Genomic DNA, 13,118 nt, shown 5'->3' with positions numbered 1-13,118 from the left:
TCCTCGTCAGATGTGGAGTTTCTTTATATACATAAGAGCAAAGTGTGTGTGTGTGTGTGTGTGTGTGTGTGTGTGTGTGTGTGTGTGTGTGTGTGTGTGTGTGTGTGTGTGTGTGTGTGTGTGTGTGTGTGTGTGTGTGTGTGTTTTTAAAACCGGGTTTGCAACTCCAGTCCTCAAGACCCCCCCGAACAGGTCAGGATATCCCTGCTTCAGGTGCAGTCAAAGACAGCCACTGATTGAGCCTGTGCTGAAGCAGGGATATCCTGGAAATCTGACCTGTTGAGGAGGTCTCGGAGGTGAGAACCCTGGGGTTAAAGGCTCAGTTCTATGTAGGAGCAGAGTGGCCACGGCTGTAATCGGGGACATTACTCTTGTACCAATGACATTTTAAATGATGAGACTATTTATAGTCTGATTTGAAATAGTTGAATAAATCTATTTTTCAATTGAGATCCCCTATAACGTTCCCTTTTCTGCCCTAATCCCAAACTTCCCTGTCACATCCTCCAGCCGTCACCAATGCCAGAGATTGTCAATGTCAGATCATTTTCTCATGGGTCTCTTAAATATGGAAGTTAGATATGTCGTGATATCGCACACTACATGACCCGCAGGTCTCTGTCCATGGTCCTGCGAGTGTGACCACCTCCAGTCCTCTAGTGCCACCAAGAGGTCAGGTTATAAGGATATCCCTGCTTCAGCGCAGGAGGTGCAGTCTAAGCCACCTGTGCTGAAGCAGGGATATCATTAGAGCCTGACCTGGTAGGACTGGAGTTGGCCACCCCTGGTATAGAGGAATATATAGCAGGGTACCACCATCCACTGTGTTATCATTAATAAACAGAAAGTACATGGAAAAATAAGGGGGGGGGAGGACCCCTTAGTCAGGAAACAAAGGAGGATTAAATACCGTGTGAGAAACAGACATTTGTGCCAAAATAGTCACCGGGTTGGATGTCCCACCTAATAAGCATAGGTGAGCGCAGTGCGCTGGGTTGTTGCACAGTAAACCTTCACATATTGGCTGTTAACGCCGAAAGTTTGAGTGTGAGATCGTAACCATACTTCTTATTGAGAGACGTGGGTGTTGCTACAAGATGTGATGAAGGTCCGCGGGGCGATACAGGGATTACCCGTACAGCAGGAGAGTGATTTACACCACAGCCGGCACTGATCTCCCACATTGTCAGAACTCGGACAGTGCTGGTTAGTGTAAGGGGATGGGCAGGCTGGCGTATTAGGGTAAGGGGATGGGCAGGCTGGCGTATTGGGGTAAGGGGATGGGCAGGCTGGCGTATTGGGGTAAGGGGATGGGCAGGCTGGTGTATTAGGGTAAAGGGATGGGTAGGCTGGTGTATTAGGGTAAGGGGATGGGCAGGCTGGCGTATTGGGGTAAGGGGATGGGCAGGCTGGCGTATTGGGGTAAGGGGATGGGCAGGCTGGTGTATTAGGGTAAAGGGATGGGCAGGCTGGTGTATTAGGGTAAGGGGATGGGCAGGCTGGCGTATTAGGGTAAGGGGATGGGCAGGCTGGCGTATTAGGGTAAGGGGATGGGCAGGCTGGCGTATTGGGGTAAGGGGATGGGCAGGCTGGTGTATTAGGGTAAAGGGATGGGCAGGCTGGTGTATTAGGGTAAGGGGATGGGCAGGCTGGCGTATTGGGGTAAGGGGATGGGCAGGCTGGCGTATTGGGGTAAGGGGAGATGGGCAGGCTGGTGTATTGGGGTAAAGGGATGGGCAGGCTGGTGTATTAGGGTAAGGGGATGGGCAGGCTGGCGTATTGGGGTAAGGGGATGGGAAGGCTGGTGTATTAGGGTAAGGGGATGGGCAGGCTGGCGTATTGGGGTAAGGGGATGGGCAGGCTGGCGTATTAGGGTATGGGGATGGGCAGGCTGGTGTATTGGGGTAAGGAGATGGTCAGGCTGGTGTATTAGGGTAAGGGGATGGTTAGGCTGGCGTATTAGGGTAAGGGGATGGTCAGGCTGGCATATTCAGGTAAGGGGATGGGCAGGCTGGCATATTGGGGTAAGGGGATGGGGCAGGCTGGCGTATTGGGGTAAGGGGAGATGGTCAGGCTGGCGTATTAGGGTAAGGGGATGGGCAGGCTGGTGTATTAGGGTAAGGGGATGGTCAGGCTGGCGTATTAAGGTAAGGGGATGGTCAGGCTGTTGTATTGGGGTAAGGGGATGGGCAGGCTGGTGTATTAGGGTAAGGGGATGGTCAGGCTGGCGTATAAGGTACGGGGATGGTCAGGCTGGCATATTGGGGTAAGGGGATGGGCAGGCTGGCATATTGGGGTAAGGGGATGGGGCAGGCTGGCATATTGGGGTAAGGGGATGGGCAGGCTGGTGTATTAGGGTAAGGGGATGGGCAGGCTGGTGTATTAGGGTAAAGGGAATAGCAGGCTGGCGTATTGGGGTAAGGGTAAGGGCAGGCTGGTGTATTAGGGTAAGGGGATGGTCAGGCTGGCGTATTAGGGTAAGGGGATGGTCAAGCTGGTGTATTAGGCTATGGGGATGGGCAGGCTGGCGTATGGGGAGATGGACAGGCTGGCGTATTGGGGTAAGGGGAGATGGGCAGGCTGGCGTATTAGGGTATGGGGATGGGCAGGCTGGCGTATTAGGGAAAGGGGATGGGTCAGGCTGGCGTATTAGGGTAAGGGGATGGTCAGGCTGGCGTATTAGGGTAAGGGGATGGTCAGGCTGGCGTATTAAGGTACGGGGATGGTCAGGCTGGCGTATTAGGGTAAGGGGATGGGTCGGGCTGGTGTATTAGGGTAAGGGGATGGGTCGGGCTGGCGTATTAGGGTAAGGGGTTGGTCAGGCTGGTGTATTAGGGTAAGGGGATGGTCAGGCTGGCGTATTAGGGTAAGAGGATGGTCAGGCTAGTGTATTAGGGTAAGGGGATGGTCAGGCTGGCGTATTAAGGTACGGGGATGGTCAGGCTGGCGTATTAGGGTAAGGGGATGGATCGGGCTGGCGTATTAGGGTAAGGGGATGGTCAGGCTGGTGTATTAGGGTAAGGGGATGGGCGGGCTGGCGTATTAGGGTAAGGGGATGGGTCGGGCTGGCGTATTAGGGTAAGGGGATGGTCAGGCTGGTGTATTAGGGTAAGGGGATGGTCGGGCTGGCGTATTAGGGTAAGGGGATGGTCAGGCTGGTGTATTAGGGTAAGGGGATGGTCAGGCTGGCGTATTAGGGTAAAAGGGATGGTCAGGCTGGTGTATTAGGGTAAGGGGATGGTCATTAAGGGGGAGAAATTGAGCTCAAATCGCAAGTGGAATCTATCCAAAAAAAAGGAATGTATAAGTCCATCAATATCCGGGTAACATAATGAGTGTCCAGAGTGACAAAAAATCCATATATAGAGCATTCCAGGGATAAGTGCCTAGCGGTGTCAACCATACAATATACTCCCAATTGGGCATAAAGGTTGTTGGATAATTGCTGTACCAGAGTAATAATTATGAAGGGCTATTGCCCATTACCTGTCGGCTTGGTCACAGGACAGTCCAGTACTTCCAGGGCGTGCAGCCCGTAAAGGAGGAAATCCAGGAAGTAAAGGGTGAAAACAGAGCACAGCCAACAATGTGGGAAAAAATGAGATATTCAGGGTAAACTCAAACATATTCATTTAGTTGCAAGCTCTTAGAAGAATGGCAGATGAAACGCACCTACGCGTTTCGTGCGGGTGCACTTTATAGTGCGTATTGGGGTAAGGGGGGTGGCCAGTCTGGCGAATTAGGGTAAGAGGCTTGTCAGGTTTAGCGTATTAGGGTTAGGGGATGGTTAGGCTAGCGTATTAGGACTTTGATAATGGGTTACACTGAACAAATCCGTTATTTATCCGGCTCGATGGGTAGATCGCCCTGAGAAAGGTCCCGTGTGGAGGACCGAAACGTTGGTTTTTATGTCTCACTAAATACAAAATCTTTTGACTACCTCGTGGAGTGCTGCCTCTGATATTCGGTCACACGGTATCGTATTACCTATATATATAGTTAAGTTATGGTGGGTAAAAATTGACAAAAACCCTCCACAGCAAAGCATATAGCAATATTCCTGTAACATGGTTCCCTATAGGCTTAAGCTTGCTGCATGGTCACAGCTTTGAGCACAGCCAGGGTTAAGGTGCATACCCAGAAAACCCACCCACAGACAGCTTTTTTTTTTTTTTTTCCCGAGAGAGTTGCACCCTCTCGCTCATCGGGTCCCAGTCCACTTCAGTGTATAGGGAGCTTGCCCTTGGACAGTCCAACCGAAGTCAAACCCGCCCTCAGTGCCCAGTTTCCCTGAAGGTTTCAGCCCGAAAGCCTAGGTCTCCAGGGACATTGATGCCATCCTCCGTTAGGATTCAGGACATCCGTCTCTTCCTCCCTCTGGCCCGAGGCCCGCAAGGGAGTTCGCATCATCTCCCCTCTTTCAAGGGTTGTGCGGGGGCACCCCAGCCCCGAAGGGCTGGTTGTTCGAATGCCATCCCCCCTTAGCCCGAAGGCTCAGGGGTTCTGTGGTCCGGGGCCTGGACACCACCTCTCAACGAGCTAGAGGGCCAAATGCTTGCCACAGACCTTTCCTACTGAAGCCCCAGATAGGATGGTACTGCATTTGGTCATAGCTGTGCAGGTCGAGAGGAGCACTCATATCGCCTTAATGGGTCTCATCAGTGTGGGGTTGATTAAAGAAGCTATGGGATAGGGTATACCATAATACTGAGTTAAGTTATGGTGAGTAAAAAAAGTGACAAAAACCCTCCACAGGAAAGCAAATATGCAAATACAACTGTATGCTCATCTGCATGTCTTAGGCAGATCTGCAACCCCGCCTTTCCCCATTATCACCCAGCACACAGCACTTCCACTGCAGCAAGGGATTCTGGGAAATGACATGCAAATGAGCACACAGTGCCACTTTTTGCTTCAAAAAACATTTTTAACATGGTTCCCTATAGGCTTAAGCTTGCTGCATGGTCACAGCTTTGAGCACAGCCAGGGTTAAGGTGCATACCCAGAAAACCCACCCACAGACAGACTGTTTCTTTTTTTTTTTTTTTTTATTATTCAACACCTTTTTTAAGTTTACAGACTTTTTTGGAAACGAAAAAAACACACCATAGTGACAAACGTCACCTAACATTAGAAAGACACCAAAACATAATATATTTACATTTTCTTCCTCCTTCCTTCCCCCACAGAATATTACTGTTCAAAACACAATTACACACACTTTCATCCCATTCTGTCGCCATTCTTCCTTCCCAGCCATCCATCCCTTCCATGCATTTCCGTATGCTTTTTCCCCACGGCGCCCGCCGTGAAGGGGAGCACCGGCCCACCTCTTCTCTCCGGTAACTCCACGTAAAGGGACCCAGACAGTACTACAGTACTTCTCCAAAAACAACTAAAACATTTCCTCATAAATACGCTCTTTCCCTTTCCGTAAAAGCAAAAGCATTCGCCCACTTCCATTCCCACTCACACAACTCAAAGCGGTAGTTTCAAACCTTTTTTAACGATTCACATTATTAACAACCAGTAAGTATCACTTTACAGAAAGTAATAAACAGAACACATCACTATCCATTCCTATTATTGCTAAGACCAAAACCAACACAAAGGCAAAAAACATTCAAGAAAGCCCCAAAAAACCAACACATTCCAAGTCGTCATCCGAGCATCTCAACCTCTCAACCTAGCGCTATTAATCTCACCGCCAAAAAACACATCACTTTTGACTTTTAAACCCTTAATAGCACATCCTCTTATTTCTTTTCAGAATTTAGCTTCCTGAACATATAATCATCCTACAACAAGGCTTTGCGTACAAAAACATTTAACCTTACATCTAATTATTTCTTTTGTTCCAGTAACTTCTCTAACTGAAACTCGATATTATATGTAATACAATTATCTTTTACTCTACCTACTTCCTCTCTACCCAACCCTGTCTTGGTAAGCTGTGACTTTAGCCATTCTAATCTATGCTTGTCCATCACGCTGCCTGCCCACATGTTTATTCTATTTAACTCTTGTTTTGCATACCCCTCCCTCTCCTCCCCCTCCACGCTTATCTGACTTTTTTGTGAGGACGAGCTCTTACTCTCACTACTCTCTTTCTCCCTAACCTCTCCCCTAGCCTCTTTTATTTTAACCCACTGTACATGCTCCTTTTTTAATTCTTCATATTGCTCTTTTGTCAGCTGTTTTCTTTGGTACATCAATTTTTCCAATCTTTCTATTATCTGTTCATCACTACTCCCCCCATGCTGCTTCCGGAAAATACCCACCCAAAACAGAACATCTCCCACTGCGTTCTCAAAATGTTCCATTTTCTCTTTTAGGGTTACCTTCCCTAATACTTTTCCAACTTTACCCTCTACCCCCTTCTCTCTAGGCTCCACTTTACTCTGGCTATCCTTATCTTCCTTTGTTTCTATCCCTTGCGAAGACTCGTTTTCGCTTCCACTAACAAACCCTTTACACTTACTCTTTCCCTCTCTGCCTTTTCCACTCGCACCACCAGGGCCTGCCTTCTCCTCTGTTTCTTGCGCTTCCCTATCTAACTTCTTATTTCCCTCTTTTCCTTTACTCACGGTCTGTTCCTCTTCCCCACTCCCGTCAATACTGGACAAATCCAGAACACAAAACTTTGACTTCATCACCCTATCTTGCCGTAGCTCACTCTTCCCCTCCCCTTCAACTGTACAAACATCATTGTCACTTTGTAAACTACGTTTTTGCGCCCCTTTCTTGGGTCCGGTCGTGTCCATTATTTCCACTTCCACCTCCCCCTCTATTGGGCCACTCTCTACCATTTCTTCCCTTCTTAAATCCTCCTCATACATTGCTGTTATAGCCGGATCAGGCCCTCCCTCTTGGGAACTCTCCATCTCACAAATTCCCAGACCCTCCACTGTCTCTTCCTCTTCTTCTAGCACAATGCCCCCTTTTGCTGCCTGGGCATATGTCCTTTTTGTGCACTGCCATGCCAAGTGTCCTTCCTCTCCGCATAGATGGCATTTCTTAGGGACTCCACAGTTGGCTGCAGTATGTCCCTCTTCCCCACAATTACGGCACACAATCCCCATTTTCGTGCAACCCTCCTTTGTATGTCCATAAGTGTGGCAATGCCTGCAATATAGAGGCTGTCCCGGGTAAAACAAAAAACCGCTGTCCCCTCTGATATTGAACATGGCCGGTGGGTGCGTCACTCCTCCCGCACATGATGGATCCCGTCTGAACCGTACCCAGAAACGTCTCTTCCCATTGAACATGCCATACGGGTTTTTAAGTTCTTCACCTCCTCTGATCATTTCACAATATCGCTTCAAAAAAGTCACAATCTCCTCTTTCCTTGTGTACGGATTGTACATGTGAAGTACAAGTGGTCTCTCCTCCAGCATAAAACTTGGAATTACCTTGATGCCATGTAGATCGGGTCACCAGACTTCTCCTTGCATTTTTCAAAAGTGCACCAAACATCCGCTTCTTGATGACAGGTCAGGTCATAAATCCCCTGTGCAGGGAAATCCTGAAGGCAGAAGATCCTCTCAGCGTCCAGACCGATCAATTGCTTCAGCAACTTCTCCACTATCAACAGCAGGTTCACTCGACTTCTCTCGGTCTCCTCGATCAGGAACCGAATGGAATTGCGCATTCCAGCTTGCGACGTCATCTCTGCTCTCCCAAGCTCAGGTGCGGCACCCCAAAAGCAGCAAGGGACTTTAGCCAGTAAAGGCGATGTCCCAGGGCAAAGGTGCCGGCCCCTCACTTCCGCATCTGCTCACTCAGAACTGCTCGCTCAGGATCACTCCTCTTAGCTCGAGATGGCGTGCCCCCCCAAAAGCAGCAGGAGTCTTTAGTCCCCGAAGGGACGATGACTCAAGGCCAAGGGGACACAGTCTCAGCTACACAGCTTTTTGTTTTGGAAATTCTTTTATTATGCAGGGAATCTTTACAACAAGATTATAACAGTACATAAATCATTTTCCAAACGAAAAAAAACCGCGACGTTAACAACGGCGCAGTGCATATCCCACACAACTCACATACATTTTTATTAATGGTTTCCCCAAAAGTAAAAAAACTGTGACGAACACGGCGGTGCAGTGCATTTATACGTATGCACCGCACCACAGACATGACATGTCATACACACATTATCTCTAACTTTATTGCACAGAAAAACTTTTGGGGCGGGGGAGTAAGGGGGGGGTGGGGAGGGGGGTGTTTAGTCCTCCTACTCAGGACGTCAAAGATGGAATAGTCCTTGAGCAGGCTGTGGAGCAGCCTGCAACAGTCCTGTACCGACATCCTCTTCTTCCCCTTGGTCAAACGTTCCCTGGCGAATAGTAAAACGTCCTTGAAACAGCACATTAGATGCCAACCGGCTTCGATTGCGTCCTCTGTGTGTGTTCCTGTGAAAAGTCCGTGGAACACCGAGTAGTACGTGACGCACTTCCTCGGTATACAATCCTTTAAGTCAGTGTCCAGCGCGTGCAGCAAGGCCTGCGCAAAGGGGCAGTTCCAGAAGAGGTGCATGATGCTTTCCTCCACTGGGTTGCACCTGGGGCAGTGCCTCACGAGGCTGAGTTTGCTCTGGTACTTGTCCACATTCACAGGGAGTCCCCCGTGTATGGCCTGCCAAGCAATGTCTTTGTGTTTGTTCATTAGTCTTTTCGATGCCACATTCCTCCACACCGTTCCAAAGGTGTTGGGGTGGAGACCTGGGACCGATTCCATGATGTCTTTAGCCCTGATCATTTTGTAGATGACCTTGGGCTTCCACAGGTCTGGTTTTACTCCCTCCAGATTGTTCTGCCTCACGAACTTCTTCACGTCCTTGTAGAACCAGGGCGTGCGCCAGCTGTAAGGGATGGAGCTGTCCCACTTGTCCCACCCCAGTGCTCTCCAGAGCGGCAGGAGTAGGAGGCGGGACATGGAGTAGCCAGAGTAGTCTTTGTCGAAATCTCTCAGGGTGATCCGCACACAGTTGCTTACAAAGAAGGCGCGCAGCATAGTGGGGATGTCGGGCATTCCTCTGCCCCCCTTGTGCGGCTCCTTGTACATCACCTCGCGCTTGCCCCTCTCAAGCTTGGCCCCCCAGACAAAGCGGAACACTGCCATGGAGATTTCCCGGCAGGTTCTGACCGAAGGCGGGTATGCCTGGGCCACGTACTGCAGGACAGGAAGGATCTCGTTCAGCAGCACCAGCTTTTTCCCCTCAATGGTGAGGGGTCTGAGGCGCCACAATCCGATCTTCTGCTTCACCTTGTTCAGCCTCTTGTTCCAGCTCTTCAGGGCAGCGCCCTCGCTCCCCACACCAAACCAGACGCCAAGGATTTGGATGAGGCCTACTCTGATGGGGAAGGGGAGGGGGTCAGCAGCCAGGTTCCAAAGCCCAAATAGCTTGGTCTCTGACTTCCCGCAGTTGACTTTTGCTCCTGCAGCTTTCCCGAAATCCTCGCACGTCTGGACCAGGGTCTTCACCGACCGGCTATCTGCGCAGAAGATGGTGACGTCATCCATGTAGAGCGAGCACTTCACTTCGCGTCTCTGGGGTCCTGGCACAACGATCCCTCTGATCTCTGCGTCTCATCTGATGCACTGGGCGAAGAGCTCTATACAACAGACAAAAAGGAGAGGTGAAAGAGGGCAGCCCTGCCTAACCCCTGAGAGGACAGGGAAGGGGTTAGTCTTCCATCCGTTCACGATCGCCACACTGCAAATGTCAAGGTACATCAGGTTAACATAAGAACAGAACATCTCCCCCATCCCATACTCACGCAGCACCCTGCCCATGAAATCATGGGAGACACGGTCAAAGGCCTTCTCCTGATCAAGGGTGACCAGGACCGTGTGTACACGGCGGTCTTTGATGTAGTGGACTGCGTCTCTGATTAGGGCGAAGCTGTCTGCGATCCTGCGTCCGGGGATGCCGCACGTCTGGTCTGGGTGGATGATCTGGCTAATGACCTTCTTCAGTCTGTTCGCTAGGACTTTTGCTAGGATCTTGTAGTCCGCGTTCAGGAGCGAGATGGGACGCCAGTTCTTGAGGTCGCACCTCTCCCCCTTCCGTTTGTACAAGAGCGTCAGCATTCCTTCCCTCAGCGTTGGGGGCATCCTACCTTCTGCTTCCATTTCCCTGTAAAGCTCGAGCAGGTCCGTGCCGATCAGGTCCCACAGCTTCATGTATAACTCAGCTGGGATACCATCTCTGCTCGGCGTCCTACCCGTCTTAAAGGATTTGGTTGCAGCGTGGAGCTCCTCCAGCGTCAGGGGGGCGTTCATGGCTGCTTTTCCTGCCGGGTCGATGGTGTTTGTAATCCCTGACAGGAATTTCTCAGCCTGGTCTCGGTCTGATGCTTTTGGGGAGTAGACGTCTTCATAGAAATCTTTCATGACTTCCTCCTTCCCCTGCTGCACGTTGCCATCTTTGTCTCGCAGCTCCCTCAGGGGCATGTGGGCAGAGTGGAGTTTCTTGAAGAAGAAGACATTGCATTTCTCCCCCCTCTCAAGGTTCTCCACCTTGGAACGGAAGATGATTCGTCTGGAATCCTCCTCAAAGTGCTTTTGCAGGCTCTCCTTGGTTTCCTCCAGGTCGTCATCCACATTCCATCCGCAGCGTTTGAGGTCATGCAGGGACTGCAGCTTGCGCTGCAGGCCCTCAAACTCCCCCTTCCTCTCACACGCCAGGCGTCTGCCCTTTGCCTGCAGGAAGCAGCGGATCCTTATCTTCGTGAATTCCCACCACTCTGCAGTGCTGGGGAAACAGGCCTTTTCTTCTTTCCATGCTGTGTATGCTGTTATCAGCTCCTCCATGATCTCCTCCCTTTCCAGCAGTGCGCAGTTCAGCTTCCAGGATCTTGGCCCTGGGGGGAAACGTCCTCCCAGGCACCCTTGGATATGAATGCACCTTAACCCTGGCTGTGCTCAAAGCTGTGACCATGCAGCAAGCTTAAGCCTATAGGGAACCATGTTAAAAATGGTTTTTGAAGCAAAAAGTGGCACTGCGTGCTCATTTGCATGTCATTTCCCAGAATCCCTTGCTGCAGTGGAAGTGCTGTATGCTGGGTGATAATGGTGAAAGGTGGGGTTGCAGACCTGCCTAAGACATGCAGATGAGCATACAGTTGTATTTGCATATATATATATATATATATTAAAAAGTCACGCCCCACAGTGCCTTGCTGCTGTGGATGCAAAGTATAAGATTTAATTATTTATAACACTCTTCTAATTAAGATTTATTGATCACAGTATCTTTGATATAATGTACTGCTTGTGTTATTACGTGTGTATATATATATATATAAATATATATATATATATGTGTGTTAATTTGTACTGTATGGCTGTGTCCTGCTTGTTTGCATAACAGCACCAATAGTTACATATCACAACTAAACACACATAATACAGTGACTCAGCACACAAACACATCAAAGACACTGTTGGTGGAAAGATCCATGTTGTGCCAATCCTCGTTAGTATAGTGGTCAGTATCCCCGCCTGTCACGCGGGAGACCGGGGTTCAATTCCCCGACGGGGAGGCTACTTTTTTTTTTTTTTTTTTTGTTTCAAATATTTTTTATTGACTTTAAAAATTAAAAAATTAAAAAAGATAAATAACAGAATACAGCAATAATCATACATATGGGTATAAGATTGCCAATGGTAAAATAGACAATTTAAGTTAACAATACAGCCTCTATTGCAGTCAACCTGAATATACATACATAAACATGTCCGGATAATTTGAACATGCCATAGGCATAACCGCAGTACAGCTGTGTATAGCTTATATTAGAAATAAACAATTAAACAAACAAAAAGATACATGAGAGGCTACTTTTTAGCCTTCTAAATATAATGTGTTTTTTCCCCCCACAAATTAGATATTATATCAGGAGGGATGAATGATAAATACTATTTTTTTAAATCTATTGTACACTTAGTCTTTAAGATCTATTTTAATTTGCTTTATTATTGGGTTTCATGCTTTTTTGGGTGTGAACCAACTTAAAAAGTATTGGGTACCTGAATGTTTACTGGATCTGCAATACTGTAATACTGTAATGTAATATCTATTGACATTAGAATTACTATAATCTAATTATTTTAGTATTAATAACTCAAATTGAAATGTCTAAATATTTTACCTGGATTTATAATATAATGATAGTGTACTAATTGAAATAATAGTTTGCCACAATAATGTAATATATGTATATATTCATTTTAGCGTGAACTCAAATGTAATCAGCATGGATTTACAATATTCTTATAATGTAATTTAATCATTACATTAGAATAATTATCATTTAAAGCAGAACTACAGGGTGCAGTTTATTTTTCTGTTTTAGTTATAGATTTGAAGCAGGGGGTCTCCAGTGCTGAACCATTTTAGTTTCGGCTCCGGAGACTCCTTCCCCCCGAGATACTTATCTCTCAAGGGGGTGGCGATATCTCCTTCATGTTTAAATGTCCCTCACCATTCAGGCCAATAGGAAGCCACAAGGGATGACATCCTATTGGCTCGCAAGATACCGGACATTTAAAGCCGCCATTATGTTAGCCCACAACAGGTCCATCGGAGCAGCTACCTGCAGAGGTACTGGCACCCCCTATGGAGGTATCTCGGGAAGCAAGGGGTCCTCTGAGCTGAAATTAACGCAGCTCCGGAGACTCCCTGCTTTAATCCTATAAATAAACAAAGTAAGAAATTCAACCTGGAATGCTGTATATAAAGCACTCACATCCCCCCTTTCTCTCTCATTGTTATATGTAAAGCATGTGACAATGTATACATTCTTACCTCAAACAATTTGGCCTTGGCGGACCATTTCTTCAAGCAATCTATATACCCCTAGCCCTATATACCTGCCAGTCCCACCGGGAACAATTACAGATCTATAATCCCAGATTACCAAATGTATTTGGATGAAAAAAACCCTCAGATTAGTCGAACTATCTGCAGAATACGTAAGGAGGCCGGCGGGTCTTGGTCTGTTATGCTTACACTCATACTATAGAGCAGGACAGTGGGTGCCGTGGCACGCTGACCCCACACTTAGATGGGTGCAAGTGGAACAGGTCCTTCTGCACCCATACAAAATTCATTC

The 13,118-nt window shown here is 48.1% G+C and overlaps 1 non-coding gene across 1 annotated transcript; it reads left to right on the top strand.

The window, feature by feature from the left end:
* Positions 1-11,474: 11,474 nt before the first annotated feature.
* TRNAD-GUC (transfer RNA aspartic acid (anticodon GUC)) lies at positions 11,475-11,546 on the top strand. Its single transcript has one exon. It is a non-coding gene; the product is annotated as a tRNA-Asp (tRNA).
* Positions 11,547-13,118: the final 1,572 nt, after the last annotated feature.

The sequence above is a fragment of the Ascaphus truei genome, chromosome 14, assembly GCF_040206685.1.
Source record: "Ascaphus truei isolate aAscTru1 chromosome 14, aAscTru1.hap1, whole genome shotgun sequence".
Classification (NCBI taxonomy): Eukaryota; Metazoa; Chordata; class Amphibia; order Anura; family Ascaphidae; genus Ascaphus; species Ascaphus truei.
Note: the sequence above shows the minus strand (reverse complement) of the source record. Positions and strands in the feature narration are given on the sequence as shown.